We start from the raw sequence: 24,383 nt of genomic DNA, 5'->3' as shown, positions 1-24,383 counted from the left end.
GGCTGCCTGTAAACGGCCATGGTTAATGGCAACCAACAAATCCAAATACCTACATATGTATATATGTATGTATGTATATGCTTGCATGCAATTTGCATATATTAATCGCATAATATCGTTATTTTTGTTGTTTTTTGCAGTAATTACAATCACTCTATAAGGTTGCAACAATCAACGGCGTTCACACTCTACTTAAATAGCAGCGCAAACGTTGCCGTCGCTGTGCCGTCGTCTACAAGTCCACTCAGACTCGAACGCCGCGTTTCCATCACCCTCCCGCACCGCACGAACATCATGAGGTTTGCGCGCTTGATGTGCGTAACATGGAAAAGTTTAACTGTTCTCCTCGCCCTCTGTTTGCGCGCCGCTAGTTAGCGGCACGGTGCGTACGCGGGCAGCGCGGTTCTTACAGCTAAACGCTGTTGTGCGCGCCTACTTTCAGCGTAAATCCAAATAAAATTCACATATATGCGTAATTTTTATTTAATTTTTTGGACAAATCCGCGCTGTTTCTTTTGAGTGTTTGTTTCAGCCGCCAAGCGCAGCGCGGCATGCGCGCAACTACATACTCTCATATATGTATGTATGTATGAACAAACTTATGTATGTATGCCTACTTACAGAAATAAGCGACAAAGGCGGCAGTATAATAACAACAACAAAGCGCTAGCAACGCCACAATGTTAAATAACACAAACAAATTAAAGCGCAAAGAAATAAAATTTATTTTTCTTGTTTCGCACGCCACTTGGTTGCCTTGGCGGTGCGCAACGTCACGCCATTTTTGCTTGCTTTAAGCTTGCTGTTGTTTTTGTATACATAATTCGGTTGTTTCTGGCTTGTTTTTGTAGCCGCATAGCTCAGCGCTTGCATACATACATGCTAGTTATTGTTGTTGTTTGCTTGTTAGTATTTCACGATTTTTTATTGCATATCACAAGCCTGTATGTCTGTCTGTCTGTCTGTCGAACTGTTTATCTGCGGTTGGCTTCTTACTTCAATTTTGTGTGTGTGTGTGTTTTCGACTTGTCGCGGCCATTTGCAAATCAGCGCGCTGTCGAATTTGCACTGCGCGGCAGCCGAATCAGGCGCGCGCAGCCGTGTCCAGCCACTGTCAGTCGGTCAGCCAGTACGTCGCGCGCGGCGGCGGACAAAGCGCGCCGTGCGTCTTTTATTTTTTTATTTTTATTACTTTTTATCATTTTATTTCGGTAGTTTCACTTGTCTTTTGCACATTTTTTTCGCAACATTTTCTTGTTATGCTATACTCGTAATTTTTTGCACTCCTTTGTCTGTCTGCTTGCTCGCCGCGCGCTTACCCATCGTCGGCGTCGCATCGTGGCCGTTGCATAAACGATCATACTGATCGTCGCGCACATCAAATCGAAATGGTTGTTCGCCGAGTTTTCAATTTGTTCGTATGTGTGCCGCTCTCTTTCGTGCGCGCCCTCTTCCTATCGCGGCGCGTTGGCGATTTCCGTCTGGCGCGCTTCAATTACCGCAGTCGCTGCCGCATTGCAAAGCCTGCGCTAGTGTTTACTGGCCGCGCTGTGCTACAAACTCTGCGCTGTACTGCGACCACAGCCACAGCCATTCACTCCATGGCAATGCGCACCAATCGCGCTCGCACATATTATACTACATACATATGTACATATCGCCTTCGTCGACATGCAACCATGCAATGTCTGCGCGCCTCCACACGCCACCACGTCGCAGCGCGTTGAGTAGCTCACTTCAATGGCTCATAGCCGCGTTGTGCCGCGCCGCCAATGTCTTTCTATTATACATTTTCACTTTGGTATGTCTGTCGCTTACTGTTTGCTATAGTTGTTGCTTTTTGTTGTTGTTGTGTAACTCCACTGTTATGCGCTGGTTATTATTATTGTTACCATTGCTTGTTGACTTTTTCGCTGACTGAATGACTCTGATCGCGCCGGCGTGCTTGTTGTTGGTCAATCGTCATCGCTAAAGCCAGAGCCAGAGCCAAAGCCAGCAATAGCGCATCACCAATCACGCCGTCAACAACAACAACCACAGTATCGTCAACTGCTGGCTGCCTACTTGGTGGGTTGGTTAAGTGAGGTTATTGACTCGTAAGGTCTATTGGTTCTTGTATTGCCAACTTTTCCGCCGCCGCCGCCACCAGCGCCACCACAGCGACCATTGCAAACACCAACACGCGCACATCGCTGCTATCGCTGCTGCCAATCAGTTGCACACCGCCGCAACAGCAACTACCGCTTTATCGCTTTATTTGCCATATTCTTTCCGCTGGCTTAGTCGGTGCGCCCGTGGGTAGGGCACCGGCTGCAGCCAACTCGGCCGTTCGGTTAAGTACATTCTGTATGCTGCCATTGCAGCTGACCATTTGAGATATTTGCAGCTTAACTGATTGTTTGTGCAACGTGTTGGACTGCCGACAGCAGTCCGTCGCGACGAAAATCCGACCGTTCAAAGTGATTGGTTGCGAAATCGCATTGTCCAAGTGTGGCGCGTCCAGCGAACACGACGCGCTGTGCTGTCGTTGGTATGCATTTGACGTGGAATATTCAAATTATTGGACATATTTTTTATTAAAGTAATAAATTATTAAGCATGTCCGTTACTTTTTTTGAGGGGAAAATAATAATTACAATTTATGTGCTGCGGTGCTAAAGGTTTTATAGAAAGCCAGCTTGCGAAGTTCGTACTCACGGCGGTGAAATTGATTTAGTGAAATTAAGCAAGGTTCACACCATGCAACTGGTTGTCTGAGGAATTGGTTGATATGGGAATCAGGCATTTTCACACTTTGACATATGAATGCTAAAATAATGCCATGAACCTAATTTGGTTTAAATCGGTCGGGAGGGTCTCGAGATATGTCATTTCGTCTAAAGATCCCACGACAGTCAGGTCTACGTAACGAAACAGACCCGGATTTTTTATTCGGTCAAGGACTGTCAACTCGACAGAATTGTTCCGCTACAACAACAACAATATCATCCGATTTCATCCATTTTCTCAGTCAGTAGTAGTTCTTATCATATTTCCGCTAGACGAATTTGGTTGTTGTAGCTTTAGTGGTTTAGGAGCTCATTAGAGATCGGGGCCACGCCCACTTTTTGAAATTTATTCTATGAACTCGACTTTTTTTAGCCAAGGAACGGACGGATGGACAGGCGCACAGTGAGACAACGCCGGCTTCAAATACAAGGAGTCATTGTAGAGCTCTGAAATTTTGCACAGCTTATTTTTGAGACAATTCCAGTTAAAAAAAAAAATTAATAAAATTCGCCCACTTTTACGCCCACCTGCCATACAGTCGAAATTTGTAAAATGCCGTATTGTCCGTAATACTTTAGGTATAACTTCCAATTTTGGTATACTTGAATGTTATATAGTTACAAACATTATTTGAAATAAAAATTGAACTTTGACCCACTTTTAACCCCATCACCCATATTACCTCAACATAAAAAGTGCCATATTTTCTAAAATATATTAAATACAACCTTCAAATTCTATATTACTGTAATTTATATCATTTAAAATGTTTCATGCAAAAATTACTACCTCCCATTGAAATGCAATAAAAAAACCAATATTTTGTTTTCATTTAATCAATAATTTTTTAACATCATCATGGTATTCTAATTTTTTCAATTTGTTTCTCATTCTAAATGAATTAATATAAGGATCTGATGATATTTGCAAATAGTGCATTACATCTTCATTCGTAGAAATACGTGAATTTTTACGAGAATGGAATAGCCTACAGTTTCTATACTCCTTATTCATTGCTTCTTGCGCTTCTTCGGATAACATTTCTGTAGCAAAAAAAAAAAAGTTAATATTAAATAAAGTTTAAAAAAATACTTTCAAAAATAAAAATTGCAAACAAACCTATTGGCAATATAGCCTCAGATACCATTTTGCTGCCGTGAATGAGAACTTTATGCACAGTGATAGGCATGTAGTACCAGCCATAAAGCTCTACATATAATTTTGCAGTGTCCATGCAATACGTATGGAATTTACCAACGTCTATATTTTTACTACTATTTATAGTATTTAGTATAATTTTAAAGCGGTGAATTAAGTCTACATTTACACCAGTTATGTCAGCGGTTATTTCTGGATCTTCAAAAAATCTTCTAGAGACATTACCATCATTGGTTGTTCCCATGCCTTGTTTCACCACATCGACTATTTTCTATTTTTCAGGCGACAAGCGGCACTACAATATAACAATTAAACTAACCACATTAGAAAGTGATCATAACACAACTTAGATAAGAACAATATCTTGCACTATCAATTTAAATTAAAAATTATGCAACTATCTAACCCAAAGTCAATGACCTTCAACAAAATTATCTATTAAATTAATAACGTAAATAAAATTTATGTAAACAAGAATATTTTTATTAAAACATAAATGATCTTTAAAGCATAATTCTGAATAACTAACAAAAAACAAATGTAATTTATTACTATTCTCTTGCACAATAAGTGAATAGTAAACAATTAAAAAAAATAAAAGTAAAAAGTTGTAAACATGCTATTGCATGCTAACATACATACGTATAGCGACAGAATGTGCGCGTTACGTACTTTTTGTAGTTTTTTGTATGTTTAATGTGCTTTTGCAAACTTTTGCTATATGTCCTCTACTTTAAATTAAAGCTGAGATTTCAAACTTTCATTTGGTATAAGTCTGCACCTAGGGCGAGGGGCTGCTCTATATTTCCTAGGCCATTGAAAATGCAAAATGTTCAATTTTTGCACCACAATTCTGTTGTTAAGAAAAAAAAATTGTGTTTTTTTTTTAAATTTATTTTTTCATTTACTCATTCTACAATAACTAAATTAATTAAAAAAATACTTTAAAGTTACATTTATTATGTATTTTTATTTTAATAAGCTTTTGATTATTACATATTGAACTAACATATTTCAAGCGCGTTGGCATACCTCAACTTTGACTTGCTCTAGACCAAAAAGTAATGAAGTTATGAAGCTGAAATTTCAGGGAATTGTTACTCATATATCTGTTAATATACTGTGAAAATTTCATCCAAATTGGACGACACGTCAAAAACCATTTTTTGCCGCGGTTACTATTGGGCTGTCTCACTGTGAGGCGGACGGAAAGACACTCAGTCACCCTGATTTCAACTCGTCTCACCATACTGATAATTTATATGTATATCTATCTCGCTTAGTTTTTGGTGATACGTACAACCGTTAGGGGAACAAAGCTATTATACTCTGTAGCAACATGTTGCAAGTGTGTAAAAATGTTTAGTTGAATTGCCACCATTTTAAAATAAAAAAATTCTAAAATTTTTGAAACAGCAAATTAGAATATTCACCATATTTATTCTACATATGTATATATTTATAGAAAAAAATCTTCAGCAGAGTTGCCACCATTTAAAAAAAATTAAAATCCTAAAATCCTGATAGATAGGCAATTAATATATGCACCACTTTTAGTGTATAGTATTTGAATAATATTTATAGAAAATATTTTTTCAGTAGAGTTGCCACCTCTTTAAAATATGAAAATCTTAAAATCTTTAAAACATATGAAATTAAAATATCTACCATATTTAGTTTGAAAACATTCATTGAAATTTTTGTTTCAATAGAGTAGCCATCATATCGAAAAATAAAACCTTTAAAATCCTGAAAACAAAAAATTAAAATATTGACTATGTTAAGTGCTTGAAAAAAATGATAGAAAATGTTTTAGTAGAGTTGCCACCATTTAAAAAAAATGAAAATTGTACAATTAATAAATTAGTCCTTTAATATTCTTAAGTCGTTCGTTTTAGCGAGGTGTTATCTTCAACAATCCCAAACATCTATAAAAAGATAACCTAATTTAACTGTTAGTTTTTTTTCAGAAGTTCATATAAATATCAATACAATGTATAGCATTAAAAAGTGTTTGAAGGGCTGCCATATTTTCGTTTACCATCATATAGTATGTATATTCCAGGTAAAAAAAAAATTAATCCCAAACTTTTTTGACCACATTCAGTGTCGAATTTTAAATATATTCAATAATTTTGTGTTAGTAGAGTTGCCACCATTTTAAAATATGATAATATTCAAAAAATTAAAAAATTAACAAATATAAAGAAAAAATCTAAAAAATATTTATGGAAACATATTTGAATAGGGTTGCCAACATTTTATCTAATTATTTTCATAAATTAAAATATACATGACACTGCTAGACTATTAATTCGTCAAAATTGTTGGTTTAGCTACATTTTTTTTTCTCCGACAACAGATTTGCATTTTACAATTAATTCTGTTCTTCAACTCGAAAAAACATTTCATGGCCAAAAAAAGTAAGTAAGTATTGAGTAATTGAAAAATTCTGTGGAGCTGGATCTATTGTAAATGTTATGGCTGCCATTATATGAGTTATTCCAAAATAAACTGCTAATAACCAATGCTCCTAATTAGGTTTCCAAATAAAATACTCTCTCACCCAAAAATCAAAGTAGCCAAATTAAGCAGAAACTGTCCCCAACTCCTCTGCATTTTCTCACAGCCATTCTCCAATCATCCAGCATAAATAGCGGGAATTTTTTGTTCACGCCTCACCTCAAACCGTTAAGCGCAATTTCGCTATTTTCTCGTTGAGTTTTTACAAAAATTTTCCCACACCGTTAGTTGCACAGAAGACGAGGCGCAGCTTTATTTGAATTTAAATCTCGCACTTGGCTGATTAAACGCCGATTTAGAGTCAGCATGCTGCACACATGTGGCACGATTGAGCTGACGGAAAATAATGTGTGTGCGCATTTTTGCCGAACGCACCTAATGGCCAACGGCATTCTTGGCCGCTGCGTAAGCGCTTGATTATGCAGCGACAAGCGCCCGCGGAGCTCATACTGCGTCGCATTGCCGCTTGCAACAGACGTTGCAACATAGTGTGGCAATGCGTGCGTTGCATACGTAAACAGCTTAAAGCAACTAAACGCTTAGGAAAAAACACATTTATAAGAGCAATTAAATAAAAGTAATGTCGGCGCTGGCGAAAAAAGCGAATTTTTAAGTAATAACAATAATAATAAAAACAAAACAGCAAATGTAGTTTTTTTTAAATGCCATTTGCACGCTCGTACTCCGTGCCATCGCGAAACAACGTGGTGCAACAACAAATTCAACGCAACGCCTCGATTTGCACGGCTCGGTTGCTCTGGTCGGAGATAATTTTTATACCCAACGCAAGTTGTTGCAATGGATGGTTGGTTTTAAAAACATATAGTAAGTTCGAGTTTTGAGAGGAATCAATACCTTTGTAAAACTCCAATAATTTCGACCAAAACCTTTCTATTGTATCGTCGAAAAAAGACGTTTTTTCGTGAATTTTTTTAGAAAAAATTATTGCTGCAGGTTTATTTTACTTATTATTATATGAAAGTACAACATTTGAAGGATACTTAAAAAAAGTTTTATCGAAAAATAGCGAGGAATAACGAATTTATCGTCGATCTCTGCAGGCACCTCGAAAAAAAGTTGTTGTGCGGTGACCAGCCTACAGCCTACAGCATCACTGGATCATCTGAAATCAAAAAATCAAAAAGCTTTCTGTAGTTTACTAGTTTATCTTTCAATTGACGTCGAGTTTTTTTTAATTTTTCAATTTTTCAATTTTTGGTACCATTTTCAAGCCAAAATGACGATTTTAGACGAAAAAATCGACCTATTTGTTATTGTAAAATTCTTAAAAATTATAATTTTTGGAAAAACTCGACGTCATTCTAGAGCTATATATGTATATGTAGAATATTTAGTTTTTTCTGTAGGCTTGTCACCGACTTTAAAAATTACATATTTGGGAAAATCGATTCAAAGTTTTGTACACTCAGCGCAGGTAGTTAGAGGTACCGTTATTCAACCTGCTGTAACTTCATTAGTTTTTCTCCGAATGACCTAAAACTTTAACCCAATATTCTTGAGATGTTGATGGTTCAGGAAAAAAAATTTAAAAAAATGGAAAAAAAAGTTGTCAAACCTTAGCCGTAAGTGTTCCTCAGAACTTTTCTCTCGAAAACTTGTAACGTCGACTCACCAGATGTTGTCGTCGTCCATGGCTCTGCACCATATAGCAAGACGGGAATAATGAGTGGCTTATAGAGTTTGGCCTTAATTCGTCGTGAGAAGATTTTACTTTTCAGTTGCCTACTGAGTCCGAAGTATGTAGCACCAGTTGGCAAGAGTGATTCTGCGTGGGATTTCGAGGCTGACATTGTTTTTGGTGTTAATACTGGTTCCAAGAGATACGAAATTATCTACGACTTCGAAGTAATGACTGTCAACAGTGACGAACCAAAGTGTAAGTGTGTGTGGAGGCACTCATGCTTTGGTTCTCCAGGGTATGAGTGTTTGTGGCTTGCACTTAAACTTTGGGGCGCTGATCAACGCATTGTTTTGATCTACGTGCTTCTGGCAGAAAGCACCGTGAGTTTGGGCCTTCGTAGACAGGTAATTCACGTTAAACACACCGCACGTTGTTAACAGTGACATGGGAGCCAAGTCGCGAGTGCGATGACTGTTTGTTTAATGACATGAGATATTTCGTCTTGCCCTCGTTCTATAAGAGATCCATTTGCTTCGCTTCCTTATTCAGTCTGGAGAAAGTAGAACTAACGGTGGTTAATGCCAATGATATCGATATCATCGGCGTACGTCAGCAGCTGCACACTCTTATAGAAGAGTTCTATTTAGTTCTGAAGCTCGAACTATTTTCTCCAAGAGTAGATTGAAGAAGTCGCACGAAAAGAAGTCGCCTTGTCTTAAACCGCCTGCTATAGCTTTTGGTATTGCTTAACGTCAATTGACACAGTCGTATAAGCTTTACGGGGATATCAAGTTCAGACATAGAGGCAGCTCCTTTTCGTGCTGTCAAAATCAGTTTTGAAATCGACCAAGGGGTTGTATGTGTCGATCTAACTCAGTTCTTAGGAAAAAACATCTTCGTCGAATAACTACAACGATTTCGCAATAACGGTAATTTCGAAAAAAAACCAGCAATTACAGAAAGACTACATGATTAAAAGCAATTCTATACGCTCTTGGCCCCACCTTACATGTCTCCACGTTTATTGTATATTATCATTGTTGTTGTTATTGCAACGCTTCGTTTTTTATAGTTCGCATTTATTTTGCAACTTTTTCTTTGCACTCAGTTTCTTTAATAAACTTCAACGTTGTTCTCGACATATTGGCGACCGTTGTCGGCCACCACTGCAAGACTCCACGATTCTGCAACATGCAAACGAGCTAGCGTGGCAAACTCTCGGAGAACTTCTTTGGCGAGTTCAAGTGTTTGCACCAGCGCATACACAAATACACATACAAATGTACATATGTACATGTGAGTGCGTGTGTAGCTCCTTTTGCGCTCGCATTTTTTTTTTTGGCTTTTTTCTGCATTTCTGGTTCCTTACTGCTGATGAATGTGGCAGTTGAGCATATTTGTGTGCCATTGTTCTTGTTTGCCGCGCAGTTGCCGTTTTTATATTTAAAAGTGCAACAACTTTTTTCATAAGTCTCGCTGTTTCGCTTTCGCTTTGCTGTGCGAGGGCTTTCGCATGCGCTGCTCTGTCGCCGCCACCAATGCGGAATGTCTGCAGGTCCGCGTGCTTTTCCGCAGCCATCATGGCCCTTGGAGTGCTCTCTCAGCATTCGGCAGTTGGTTTTCTACATTTGCATGTCATATTGCGGAATGCTGAGACAAACAGTAAACCAAATAACAAAGCATTAATTACAACAACAACAATTTATTGCCATTGCAAGTCCAACGGCGTGAAGGAGCTGAGGCAAAAGGTGTCGCGCTCTCTGGCCCCGCAAGCAAATGAGTGCCGCACGCAGAAACACAATTGTTCTCATGTCTGTATGTACATATGTCACATACAACAATAAGAAAGAATTGCGGCAATCTTATTTACTTTTGCACATTTTTCCTGCTCACGGCAGTAGCGTAGGAGAGCGAAGCGCAAACTCGAGGTAACCAAAGTATACACGAATTTCTTAAATTTAATTTGGTGATTTAGTGCGGACTTGGCAGTTCGAAGAAAATGGCTATACTTCGTATAAATTAACATTCATCGGCAACAACAACTTCAGACTAAATTATTTGATTTGCCTTCTCTTTATAAAGGATTACACAATTCGTTCTAGTCTTCACAAAGAGCGCCGGCCTTTCATCAGCTTCGTACGAGCTAAAGCCAAATATACACATGTTCATTAGAGCGGGTCGATTTTTTCTATACCATCACGTATGCGGGAAATGTCCTGCTACTACTGGATTACAAACAATAATAAAAATAAAGCGTACAACGCTTCAGGCGTGCTGTTCGGCATAATTATGAGTTTGCGAGTCAAAAGTAGAGTGTATATTTGTACTTATGAAAATACGTATGCATACATATGTATGTATATACTACTATGAGCAAAAAATAGACTTTTGATCATAATTTTAAAATTCCTAATTTATTCTTCAAACTCTTTGACGTCCTCCTCAAAGTAATCTCCCTTGGCCCCAATAAACTTGCATCAATGTTTTTTCAAACCTCAAAACAGTTGATAAAGTCAATTTTCGGAATAGCCTTCAATGCGAGTAGGGATTCATGATTGAATGAATTGACTCAAACCGTTTACACGGCACGATATTGGTTGAAAATTTTGCGACAACTCACGAAGAATAATGCACAACGGTGCATTATCGTAGTGAAAAACCAAGGGTTGTCGGCCCATAATTCCGGCCTCTTTTTACGATTATGTAGCTTTACGCGAACGATGCATAACACTCAAATAGTATTCCTTGTTGACATTGTGGCCGGTCGGAAGCAATTCGGAGTGCACCACACCTCGATAATCGAAGAAAACTGTCAACATAACCTTGCTTTGAGGTGATCGTCGATTGTTAAGCACCATCCTGGACGGTGTTCATCATCAATGCGTTCTCGACCCTCTTTGAATAATTTGTACCAATCAAAAACACTTGCTCGCGACAAATAATTATCAAAGAAGCCTTTCTTCCAATTTTCTGAACGTTTCTTCACTAGAAATTTGATTAGGCACACAAAATATTATAAAAGGGTAACATGGGTTTCCTCGGTTAAAAAGCATTTTTTCAACAATTTTTTTCTCATATAAAAGATGAAATATTTTATTAGAACTTTTTTTTATTGTTACAAACATACACTATTAACAAAGAAATTCTGAAATTTTTAGAAAAAAAATATTTCAAACTCGGCCACTGCGACGCCATTTCCGGCGAGCCCTCAGAAAAAAACTGCGCCCGCGTTGGCAGGAAAACTCCTTACAGAAGTTATAGCCAACATATGTTAAGAAAAGAACTAACGACTTATTAAATAGGTCTAGAAAAAGTATCTACAGAGTAACAGCTACCATAACAGGGCACTGGCTATTTGGAGAACATGCGTCCAAAATGGGTATGCCCTACAACAACATCTGCCGAGGCTGCGAAATAGCAGGGAACAAGGAAACAATTTTCCACTTTCTCTGTGAATGCCGAGCGCTATCACAGATCCGACACAGAACACTTGGAATCCATCAAGCACCAAACCTTGAATGGATTTCTACTAAAAGCATATCGGAGATAAGTAGCTTCATCGAAACCTCAATGAGGCAACAAAAGCAAATATAAAAGGTATACGAATAGTGTATCAAAATGACACAACAAGTGCTAATTGAGTCCGAAAGACAACAGGGCTGCCCTCCTACCTGCCTACCTACCTTACAGGACCAAAAAAAAGTTCTCAAAGCTATATCTTCGAATTAATTACGCAATTTTTTTTTATTACATAATGAAATTATTAAACTAAATTAACAAATGCCTTGAATGTGATACCCCTTATACTAAATAAACATTTTTATGTACATATGTATTCATGTGCCCACTTTGTATCAAAATTATTAAGAATTCATGTTGATAAGAAATTTTACGAGCGAACAAACAATAATTAGATACGCAGAAGACAATGCCGTGAGTCATAGATACTTATACAGTACAGTAGTAGTCAAAAAAATTCATATAGCATATGTATCTGAACATTTAAAAAAAAAATAAATATTAAGTGTGCTTAAATCGGCTGTTAATAGCGGCCACTTCTATTTACAAGAGGATAACGACCCAAAACACCCGTCTTATCTTGTACGTGCAGGGTTGTTATGGAATTAAAAATAACTCCATAGGTCCCGCAATCACCATACATTAATCCTATTGAAAATATCTGGAACTTTTTGGAAAATCGTATTCGAAAACATCGAATTTCTTCAAAATAAGGCTAAAAAGCTGGATCATGGACTTAGTGGGTCAAAATATCCGGAAATAATACTAGAAATTGAGTGGGGAGCATACATCGATGTCTAGGGACAATAATAGCAACAAAATGTAGCCCAACAACCGCTAAAACTATTCTAATTACTTTTGATTTATATAAATAATCATTAGTGTACGTAAACTTTCTTGATATAAATTATGCCCATTTTAAGCTTAAGCATTAATTTTTTTTTTGTGTAAAAAAAAATATTTTGGTATGCTAAATTTAATGTAAAATATACATCTTTTGAAATGGATAGAAAAAAAACCACAAAATTTATTCATTTTATAACAAATAAACGTGTCTTAATTTAATAGAACTAGGTGTATGTAGACTTTATTGGTCCACTGTATGTATGTATGTACATACATACATATGTACATATACATATATGCACAGTTTACTATTTATGCTTGCGCAAAATATACTTATGTATATTACCCATTTAAGCATATTGTTTCAAATTTGTTTTCGTTTTTTCTTGTTGTAGATTAAATCTGCTGACAAATTCGCCGTCATTTTTCGCCTTAATTTTTTATTGGCCAAATATTCACGAAAATATTTGTAAAACATACAGAGGCGAACTTTATTAAGATACATACACACATACATACGTACACACTTACATAAGTATGTGCATTCATTGATTTCATTGCGATCAAGTATTCTTGCCAGCGCTTAAATAAAAATGCCATGAAACGTTTGCATGCATCAGATACAGACGCCAGCTGCGAATGTCATAAAAAATACATAGATATGTATGTCAACTTCATATATTCCGGGTATTGGCTGCCAGCTACTGCAGTAATATTCCGAAAATAAAAAAAAAGTTAAAACAACAAAACTAAAGCGTAAAACCGGCTGAGCTGCGCCGAATAATACAATAAAAACTATAATACTGAGCAGCTGTTGTTGCTGTTGTATGTACAGTGAGTTTTTATAGCCATGTGCATGTGTGTATGTAAGTAAGCAATTTCGCACATCGCCGTCAATGACAACGATATTTGATTAAACACCAAATCATTTAAGAGCGAATCCAATATGTTTCAAATTACAAACGTACATACTTACATATTTATGAGGGCAATGTGACTTGCCAAGGGGTTTTTGAATGAAACCCCCTCAGGCGAGTACTTTTAGCAGAATCTGTACAGTGCAATGTATTTCGAATTTGGAAAAGACTTTCAATCTTAAAATTCTCTTAGATATCCATGAATTAGACGACAGTTAAAAGCTATTCCTTTTCGTAGCGTAGCCACTGTCTCTTAATTCGCTGAACTATGTCAATGCCGTCGTATATCTCGTACAGCTCATCGTTCCATCGTTTGCGGTATTCGTCGTTGCCAATACGCAAAACACCATAAATCTTTCGCAGAACCTTTAAACTCGTAACGCCGACTCATCAGATGTTGTCATCGTCCCTGCCTCTGCACCATATACCAGGACGGAGATGATGTGTGACTTGTAGAATTTGGTCTTTGTTGGACTTAACTTTTCAATTGCCTACTCTGTCCGAAGTAGCACCTGTTGGCAAGAGATATCCTGCGTTGGATGTCGAGGTTGATGGTTTTAATGCTGGTTCCAAGACCACGACTTCGAAGTTATGACTGTCAACAGTGACGTGGGAGCCAAGTCGCGACAGCGACGACTGTTTGTGTGACGACAGGAGATATTTCTTGGCCTCATTCACTGCTTCGCTCCCTTATCCAGTTGCAGTTGTTGAGGCCATTGATATCGATGTCATCAGCGTACGCCTGCAGTTGTACATTAGACTTTACATATCTCCACAGGAAAAAGTCTAATGGTGTGATATCACAGGATCATGGTGGTCAATCGACCGTCCCAACACGTGAAATTAACTGCCCACCGAAGTAGTCTGTCAATAAATCCATTGATTGATGCGATGTGTGGGAAGTGGCGCCGTCTTGTTGAAACCAAATGTTGCCGAAATCACGAGCTTCAATTCCTGGCGTCAAATAGTCCGTTATCATGGCGCGATAACGGTCGCCATTGAGGGTTACGTTCTCACCGGCATCATGAAAATCGACCGATGATTCCACCGGCTCACAAATCAAACCAAACCGTTGTTTTTTATAGATGAAATGACAGCTCTTGAACCTCTTTGGGTTGGTAAATTATTATAATTTTTGAGTGATAGGAAATCAAAAATTATTTCCACTCAGGAGAGAGCAGGACGTACGGATGGTTTTGTTGGCAGAATACTTGGCTTATTTGACACTGATTAAGAGTTAATATTATATTAACACCAAAAGCTTTTGTCTACGAACTTCGCCAATTTATTAGCTCAGGTATTACTTTCGCTCATACAAACATTAATTTACACATTGATCGAATGGCATGAAAAGACCTATCGCTTAGACGCGCTGTGTTCTAATTTCCACTGATTCTTCATGCTGGAGACTCTCTTACTCCACTCCTCTTTATGCATAAATAAAATTCCTCGGTCCCATTAATATATTACTGGATTCCCAATTTCGCCAGCCATGTCGTTTAGTTAAGAACCTGCGCCGCTACACATGCATACATATATTTGGGCATACCTGCCACGCTCTAGCTGCGCCATCGAACGACAATTGAGTGACTGACTGACTGGTTTGGCGGCGAAGTCACTTACAAGATGGCGCTGGCCGCCGCACCGTTCATTGTTGCTGACTGACGCGGACGATTGTGTGCGGTGAGGCGTTGAAGACACTGCGCGGTGCGTTGGCTGCGCTGATATGCTGACGATGTGGCGAGCAGTCGACGCAGTCAAGAGGAAACTCAAGATATGCGTTAGCGTAAGTGTATGTGTGTGCAAGTATGTGACATGCACAGATGCGTAGTCGCTCGGCACTCGGCTACGCAACGCGCAGCAACAACAATTGGCAAAACGCACTTGAGTGGAGTGCGCGGCATACCCATGTGTATATACATATGTATGTATATGCAAGTGCGCGCAAATATGTTTGTTTGCTTTTGTATTTATATGCGCGCACGAATTTTTATTAATTATTGTCGTCGGATTAAACGACATGCCGCACACGTCCGCGCCGCCTGCCGCTAGCTGACGCGTTGCTTCATATGTATGCTTCTAGCTGGGCGCAAGGTGCGACGCTGCTTGTCGGCGCATTGATTGCGCTGAGTATGCGCGTTCTCGCTACAAACTACAAGCAAACGCACACTCATTCGTACAAATGCACTTGCAAACACACATGTCTACATACATGCACACATATTTTTGCGTTTCTTTGTTAGCGCTAAGGCAGCAGCAAGCGTTGATTGCTTTTATTTGTCATCTCAATTGCTGACTTTTCCCATTTCATGACTTTTTTTTCTCTATTTTCTTCAAGGCGCTCGCCTCCGCTGCCCTCTCCGCGGTGCGCGCCACCTACTATTCACAGCCACACATGCCTCTTTCCATTTCCCCATTCAAGCTTCCAATGTGCGCGCACATCACATACATACATACGCGTGACAGCGCGTCTTCTGTTGCTCTGCTATGTGTGCATATCCGTTTGCTGTACAGCGGCAGTTACAGCGCTACAGATGCAGTTACAGCTACAAATGTACGAATTGTAGTAGATACAGATTCCGTGATGGCTCATGACATTTGTTCTGTATCTACAAAGTGCGCGAATATCTCTACAAACGCCACTTCCACATACTCGCCCATATCATACACATATTTATGTATGTGTGTTTGTAATTTAGCTCTGCATATGTGTTCGGCTGTGAGTAAGAGGTATTGAAAAGCAATCGATTGTAGATTTTTATTCGCATGACGCAAATTTCTGTGCGCGCGATTGCCTGTGTGTGCCTGTAGCGCGCTGAGCCGACACAATGTGATTGCTCAGGGCCAGCAGAAAATTTTGATATACGCGCTCATGTGCGCGCATACATACATACATACATATAGAAATATATTCGTACTCTATTTTTAATAGTTGAAGAAAAAAATGGAATTTGCAGATTTTCCAAACCAAATTCCAATTACCCTATTTTCTAGATTGATTTTTGTTCTAGCTCTTTTTTTGTCTTTTGCTTACAGATATGCATATGTATGAGTAAGTGTGTATGAACTTAATATATTTTTTTTCAATCTTGCTAACTAAAATGCTTTACGAACATTTAAAGCGGCCTTAGCACATTTTGTAACATTTTTCTAAGTTTTGACTTTTTCCATAGGTGGCAACTCTGTTCCAAAATATATTTGAATAAAATATTTACTAAAACTTTATACGATATTTTCAATTTGCGCTCTTTGCAATATTTTCACTTTTTATATTTCCGATAGGTGGCAACTCTAACCAAAAATGTATATAATTTAAGAAAATGCTTTACTTAATAGCCGTTTGACTATTTTTAACTTGAAAAATGGTAAATATTTTTAATTTTACTACTTGTAGTAAGTGGCAACTCTCTTCCACTTTATGTCCAAGTAAGGTATTGTCAAATATTTTTCTGAAAGCCTTTGACACTAGTCGTGTTATTTTTTATTCATATTTTACAATATAATTGCCAATTTTATTTCTTCCAAATGTGGCAACTCTGTACCAAAATTTGTATGTCTAAACGATACTTTTTCAACATGCCTTTGTTTTTTTTAAAGCATTTATTTTTTAATATATTTCTTATTTTTACTTTATTCGATAGGTGGCAACTCTATACCAAAATATGTACGTCTAAACGTTATATTCTAAAACGAATGCTCTCCTAAATGCTTTGTGGTTAGCACACACATTTTAATATATTTATTATTGATACTTTCTATGGAAGCTGGGAACTCCTTCCCAAAATATATCTAACTACTTTGAGATATCTTTAAATCTAAAATTGCCGTTCCTAGGATAGTCGGGCCCACGTTCGGATCGGACAGGGACTTTTTTCCGACCGAAGATCGCCAACTTGGCAACTATCCTCTAAATTACTTCAGGAGTTTTTTTTTGTATTGAAATGGAAGTTGTTCCCTGCTCTCGGCTGCGATTTATCAGCAATGTTAAAAGAATAACGTCGTAAAATTTTCTGAAATAAACAAAAACCCCTTTCGGACCCACGTTTCCCCCTCTCGGAAGTGTTGAAATATTTCACTCAGTAATGATTACAAATAATCATGGAACTGTAAAATATTATTATGAGCAAAATATTATGTAATATTGTTTATATTATTAAAATACTTAACTTGTTCTTTAAAAGCTATGTCGTCTCTCGGCCCCAATATACTTGTGCCAACGGTTTTTCCAACTCTCGAAACAGTGTTAAAGCTAAGTTCCGGAATAGCTTTCAATGCACGTAGCGATTCACCTTTAATGACTTCAATTGACTCAAAACGTTTTCCCCGGAGCGGTTGTTTGAGTTTGCTGAAAAGCCAGACGTCACCCGGTGGCGAATACGGTGATTGCGCCACTATATTGGTTGAAAATTTGGCGATAAACTCACGAAGAATCAATGCAGTATGCGACTATACATTATCGTGGTGCAAAAACCAAGAGTTGTCGGTCCACAATTCTGAACCAATCGTGTTTTAATCATTGTGTGCCGAATCTCAAGAAACTTAGCCAAATGAAAGCAACATCGTTCTATTAGTTAGAATACTTGTTCCTTAGTTTCTTGTAGTGGTACATAACATATGCCGGCACCAAGCTTTGCCACAATTAAGATTTACTCCAGGATAAATAAATATTTCATGTATGATCAAAATAAAGAACAGATTTTATAGAGCCAGAGAATATAAAACATTCAATTTGCACCTTCTCTATGTCTTATGTTCTCTGGCTTAACCATAAGATTAGCTGTCATACCAACAGATATATAGATACATTTTTTCTCTGATCCTATCACAAATCTGCTTAGGTACTTAATATCTATTACCGCTACTTCACCTGGATATCTAAAAGTATGAGATCCGATGAGTTTTTCCCTTAATCTGGACTTTCGAGGAGGGAGTGTTGAGATGATTCTACAATATATCAGCATCCAAAAACCTGATGCAGCTGGTCAATCGTACCACATGAATCCCGATCGACCAGTGTCCAGTTAGAATTCCTACAACCATCGAAAGGTGCGTGGTATGTAAATTGGGAGAACGGCCAAAACCTTGACAACTGCAAACAGGGGGTCTTACAAATTGTTTGACATCTTATGTTAAATCTATGTAGTCATGAGCGATATGATTGATTGCGAATAAAATTTAGTTTCAGAGCTAGTTTTATTGGTGTCTAGATTTCTAGCCTACCTTGTCAATATTTTCAGGTACCATTTCACCAGAGTACTAAGTGGCTGTAAATCTTCGGTGCAAAGTGATTGATTAAGCAGATATCATTATAATACGAAAGCAATTAGCACGGCGGTCTAATAATAGAAATATATGTGTGTGTGTTTGGATTTTTCAAAAGAATTGTCACTCACGACTCACATATTCATATACCTGTAGATTTGAATTGGTGGGGTACCCCCTTTAGATAACAAGCACTTTCCGAGCAAATAGCCTATGCGCCGTACGCTTGAGGTAACTTTTTGCGAACTACAACTATTGTCACTTGGACTGACTCTGCAAAGGTGACACTTTTTCGATATCAACCACACACGCACATATACATACATATGTAAATGTCTCTGTGGTTATGTTTTTCACTGGAAGCGCGTTGCTGTGGTATGCGCTGGAGTCTTTGTCATATGGTAAGGTCTTCTGCGCCTTTCGTCTTCATCTATCCGCCCACTTGTAATTTTGTCTGGCTGTTTAGCTACCTAACAACATAGATACATACATACAAACAATTGTAGACTAGTATTCACTTATCTGCGCTGTTTACATGCTACTATGTAAGTGCGTGTGCGCTCATGTGCGCCGCCGTGCAATCAAGCAGCCATCCATTTGTCCGGTCATCCATCCATCCAACCGAACATCGATAAATCCACTCGTTCCATTTCGCAGCCATTTCGAGCGCATATGCGTGTTTTTCGATGGAAATTATGTGAGTTCTTGGCACTCGTATGTGCCCGTACGTAAGTATGTGTGTGTCTTGTAGGCAAAATGTAGAAAATGCGTAAAGTCAGTACTCGGCGTTGGCTCTGGCGGCGCTGTTGGCTGGCGGCTGCTGCTGGTAGTGGTGGTGGCTGTTTTAACAACAATGCCGATTGTAAGATACAAGATACAAGCAGCTAAACTGCCTGTGAGCGGCGGCATACACAAAATGTATCTGCCACACACACACAAACATACGAAACAGACATGTGTATAAATCTTTGTGTTCGGCTTGGTGCTGAGCTGCGTAGGTACTCATATGTAGAAATGCTTGGCTGTCGCGCTGCTGATGGAACCAGGCAGTCAAGCAGTCAGTTTGGTCTGACAGTTCGTCAGCTTGCCGTTTGCATACTCAATTGCAAGCGTGTATGTGTGTGTGTTCATTCATTCAGCATTTCTCCCCCCGGTAGTCGTGCATACACATCTGTTAGCTGCTTGGCTTGCTTGCTTAATAGTTTAGTTGCTTTTGTTGTTGCCGAACCTCAAATCAACCAAATGTAGAAACAAACAAACGCACATGCACACATCCACAGTCATGCAAACAAACAGACAACGCCATCACCCAGGCAGTTGAATACAACAGGCGAAGAGCCAGTCAGTCAGCCAGCCTGCTGCCTGCTAGCCAGCCATTCAACGCAAAACGAGCGAGAACGAAACGTACGTACAACAAAAATAACAACAATAATAATAATAATAACAACAAAAACAGCGGTAAATATGTATATCAACTACAAATAAAACTACCCAAACGACACACCGATTCCATCGAGTCGCTGAGTGCCAGTGGCAGTGGCTATAGAGCGCGAATGCTGCCACCGAGGCAGGGGCAGCGCCTGAGACGACACAAAACACAACAACGACCACGATGACGATGACGATGGCGATGGCAATGGCTATAGCACTGACTCTGACTCTGGCTATGGTGATGACGACGACGACGTCGACGACGGCAACGGCAACGACACCGACGACGACGACGACGATTACGATTACGGACGGGCGGCAATTGCTCGCGACGCTGTCTGCCGCCCGTTTAGGTATCCGATAGATACGGCGCTGCGCTGACGTATCGGCGGACGCGTTCCGTGTGAAATTCGCCGCTGTAATAGTGAAAAAATTATAAATTACACTTTTTAATGGGTAAAAGTGCACTAAAAATTACCGAAATTAACAAATAACTGTGAAATAGTATTGCGAGAATGTGAAATGCGTGAAATATTGGCGAAAACCCGTTGCTAAAGCACGAAAAATAAACAAATTGCGAAAAGTCAATGAAGCGCCGCCGACAAATGGTGGATTTTGTGTAGTGAATCGAAGGTGCTGTGAAAAAATCTATAAGCTTAGTGAAGAAGAAGAGCAGCACAGTGAAAGCCAACAGGAAAACGGAAAAAATTCATACATATTCGAATAAATGCATATATACATATGTATATACCTATATAGCGATTCATACGTATGTAGTGTGTGTGTGTGCATGTGTGTACAGAAAAATTGTGTAGCAAATAACAAGGAGAAGAAGAAGAAGCAGTGGTAGCAGCAAATAAGCGCTAAAGTGCTGTGGAAGTGGTAAAAACGCGAGTGGAAATCGTTCGCAATTGAGCGATTAGTATAGCAGCAGCGCTGTTGTTGTTGCTGTTCTTGCTGTATTGTATTATTTCCACTGTGGCGAAGAAAAGTGTAAGAAAAAATTTTGCTGGAGTACATAATTTGAATTGGTGGAAGTAAGAAGTGTCTAAAAGTGGTGGTGTTGGTCGATCGGTCGGTCGGTCGCTTAGTTGCTTGTATGTTTGGTTGCCCCGTTACAGTGGCCGAAGTGGAGGTGCGAAATTCAAAGAGGCCAGACTAAGGAAAAAAGCGTTACCACACCAACAGCCGCCGGAATACAAGGCTGGTGGTGGCAGTGGCTGCTTAGCTGGCGGCACCTAAACCACATACACACGTCTGTACAAATGTATGTATGTATGTATGTCTGTATGCAATTGTCGTAAGCCGAGCACATATACAGCGTCTTAGCCGTTTACTTGCTGAGCCAAAGCAAATTGCCGCAGCTAAAAGCGAAAAGGTTAATTACCCGTTGCCAAATAAAATAACAACAACAACAACAATTTTATTCGGTATGAAGTAATTTTGTATTGCTGGTTTATTGGTTTGTTTGTTTATTGCCAAGTTTGCTGTTGGTTGTTGGGTAAATATCATTTACAGAGTTGTTGTTTTGTGCGTGAAGCGGTGAAGTTGTAAAAATTTAGTGATGTACAATAAAAAAAAGAAACAAATAAGCAAAATAGTTAAATAACATACATAAGGGTGCCTTATGGGAAAACAAAAGATTTAAACAAGTAGGGTGGCTCAAATTTTAAACATTTAATTTATATTAAAGCGAAGAAATTTAGTTATATTCAACAACAGAAAAACAACTGAAAGACTCGGTTTGAAGTGAAAACAAAGCAATTAAAACGCATGGAATTATTGAAAACGAAGTGGAATGAGAGCTCTTTTAAAGGAATATAGTGAATTGGAACAAAAAGAAGTGAAATGATATGAAAATAAGTGCAATTTTGTAAAATTCTAGTAAAATGACATGAAAGCAGTCGAATTGGTATATAAAGAATTGAAACTGTTGGAAATGAAACAAGAAATGACGGAACTGAAACAAATGAAATAGAAAAGCGCACAAGAATATAAGCAAATAAGTAGAATTGAACAAAACGGTTTCAAAAAAGAGCCGAAATATGACAATGAAAGTTCGTTTTTTTTTAAATAATACTTAAGTAATTATAAAAAATAGAAAATTAAAATTAACTGAAATGCTAAATCAAGAAAACAATAATAATAAATGGAAAAATATTAAAGATAAAAAAACTAATATTAAAAATATGAAAAATTAGGGGAAAAAATTAAAAAAATATAATAAAAATATAAAAGTAATATATGAAAAAATTAAAGATAAAAAAAATAATATACACACATTAAAGAAATAACAAAAAAAGAATTAAATTAAAGAATAAAAAAAAACTTTTAAATAATACAAAATTGTTCCATTGTTTACGCGATTTTCTTTTGCCGATGTGTAGTTTATTAATTTCATGGCATTTTTCTTCTTGAGTTTTTCGGACCGACCTAAACCGGAACCAATAAAAAACTTGTAGTAATTAAAAAAAAAACATTCAGAGATCCTTTAGGTAAACATGTTTAATATGAATTGAAAAATGGCGAAAATTTACATAAACAATTGAGTGTTTAGCTTTTTTTGATACTTTGTTTAACCATTTACAAAAAAATGCCATTATAAATCTTAAAGGAGTCTCAATTTCAAAAATATTCATACAAATATTAATAGTACGGTCAAATTAGACTAGGAAATAGGAATGAAAGTTCATAAATTTACAGTAAGTGAGTTATTGTGTTCAAACCATGGTTAAAAATAACATACTAAAACTTGTCATCGTTCCGATTAATGAAAAAAAAACTACCCGAGGACAAAGGTCAACATTTTTTTCGTTTTGTAGTGATGATTTAAATAGCAATCTTCAAAGAAAAAAAGTTTTCTATACAAACACTAGATTCCGTCGTTCAGCAGTACATATGTATGTATGTATGTATATGCTAGAGTCGTCCGGTATATTGGCGTTTCAGACAAATTAGCAGTTTGGGAGAAAATTATGCAGCATTTTTGACAGACAAACAGATGGGCACGGCTAAATTAACTCAGCTGGTCACTCTGATCATCTAGATGTACATACATACTTACATATGCATACATTTTTTATAGTCTATCGACGTTTCCTTATGGCTGTTATTTACTTCGTGGCAAATTATATTAAATTTGCTGAGAGCATCAAAATACATACCATCTTCTTTAAAAAATACATTCGAGATCTTTTAACATTTAAAAAGAAAGATAATATAAAATATAATAATTATTATATTATAAAATTTGAAGGCATTGCTAAAAATAATTAAAGTTCAAGTTCAGTAAATATTTTTAAAAGAAAAATATATTTCATTCTAATTCCGTGCAAGGACTAAATTAGCATTACTATAAATGCTAGCGTATCCTATGATCACCGGAATTTTTGCTAACTAGTATCATCAAATATCTGCTAGGAACTGATAACCCAACTCAATTTCATAAATAAAGTAAAGACAGTATCTTGAAAAATTGCAAAAAATTATGAAAGAAAACGAAAACAAATTCTGCCGTGCACATTTTTATGAAAATCTTTAATACTATTTATGAATGAATGACCAATGTGTTTTTCTGCGGAAATAAAACATGTGAATATGTCAAACCTGTTAATACTACATCCAAACATATCCATAAGTATGTACATACATACATACATATGTACTTATGTGTGCAATTATAATTAAAAATGTGAAACTGCATGAAAAACAAGCCGCCAAAACGACGTTGACTACTCGCATAGCCAGCTGTGACGCCTAAGTGACGCATTTCAAATGTGCTAGCGGGTGTGTGAACAACGCTCGGCAAAAATCTGCAATCGCTAGTTGCTAAAAACGCATACACGCCGGTGAGAAAAATACAGCGCACTCAGTTAAACTAAAAGAAACCGTGATTATTTCTGGTAATTTCAATTTATCTACCAATAAAAGACGCCAAATACAAGCATTATGAAACTCAAGCAAAGTGTAAACCGAAATTAAAATTGTGTATAATGAATGAAATCGTATGTGCGTTACGCTGTGAAAATTATAAACCAAGCAGATGTGCGTACGCATCACGCACACACAAGCATTAGCATGTATCTACAGATAAACTCATAGATACACACAGCGCTGTCGCGGTCAGCAGCGCTGCGTCGTCGCCGTCATCGCAGGTGTGTTGGTAGCAGCGCTGTTTGCCATTTCTCTATGTCTACATTTTCGTCGTTGATCTCTGGCACTCTCGGCGCTTGTCGGCTTTTAGTGTCGCGCTCTCGCTGCGTGTCTTTTGCGCTCGTTCGCTTCATGCGCACTTCATAAGGGAGAAATGGCAAAAA

The 24,383-nt window shown here is 37.8% G+C and overlaps 1 protein-coding gene across 7 annotated transcripts in view; it reads left to right on the top strand.

Annotated features, from left to right (window-relative positions):
• Positions 1-24,383, top strand: part of LOC126757084 (uncharacterized) — a 72,384-nt gene that overhangs the window by 17,663 nt on the left and 30,338 nt on the right. The window contains exon 1 of one of the 7 annotated variants that reach the window (XM_050470682.1): positions 20,448-20,523. The exons of 4 other annotated variants lie outside the window; for them this stretch is intronic. The gene's annotated coding sequence lies outside the window, so the exon portion shown is untranslated. 2 more of the 7 variants (XM_050470679.1, XM_050470681.1) reach the window with 2 other exon arrangements.

The sequence above is a fragment of the Bactrocera neohumeralis genome, chromosome 4 (assembly GCF_024586455.1).
Source record: "Bactrocera neohumeralis isolate Rockhampton chromosome 4, APGP_CSIRO_Bneo_wtdbg2-racon-allhic-juicebox.fasta_v2, whole genome shotgun sequence".
Classification (NCBI taxonomy): Eukaryota; Metazoa; Arthropoda; class Insecta; order Diptera; family Tephritidae; genus Bactrocera; species Bactrocera neohumeralis.
This window is presented reverse-complemented; position numbering and strand designations above follow the sequence as displayed.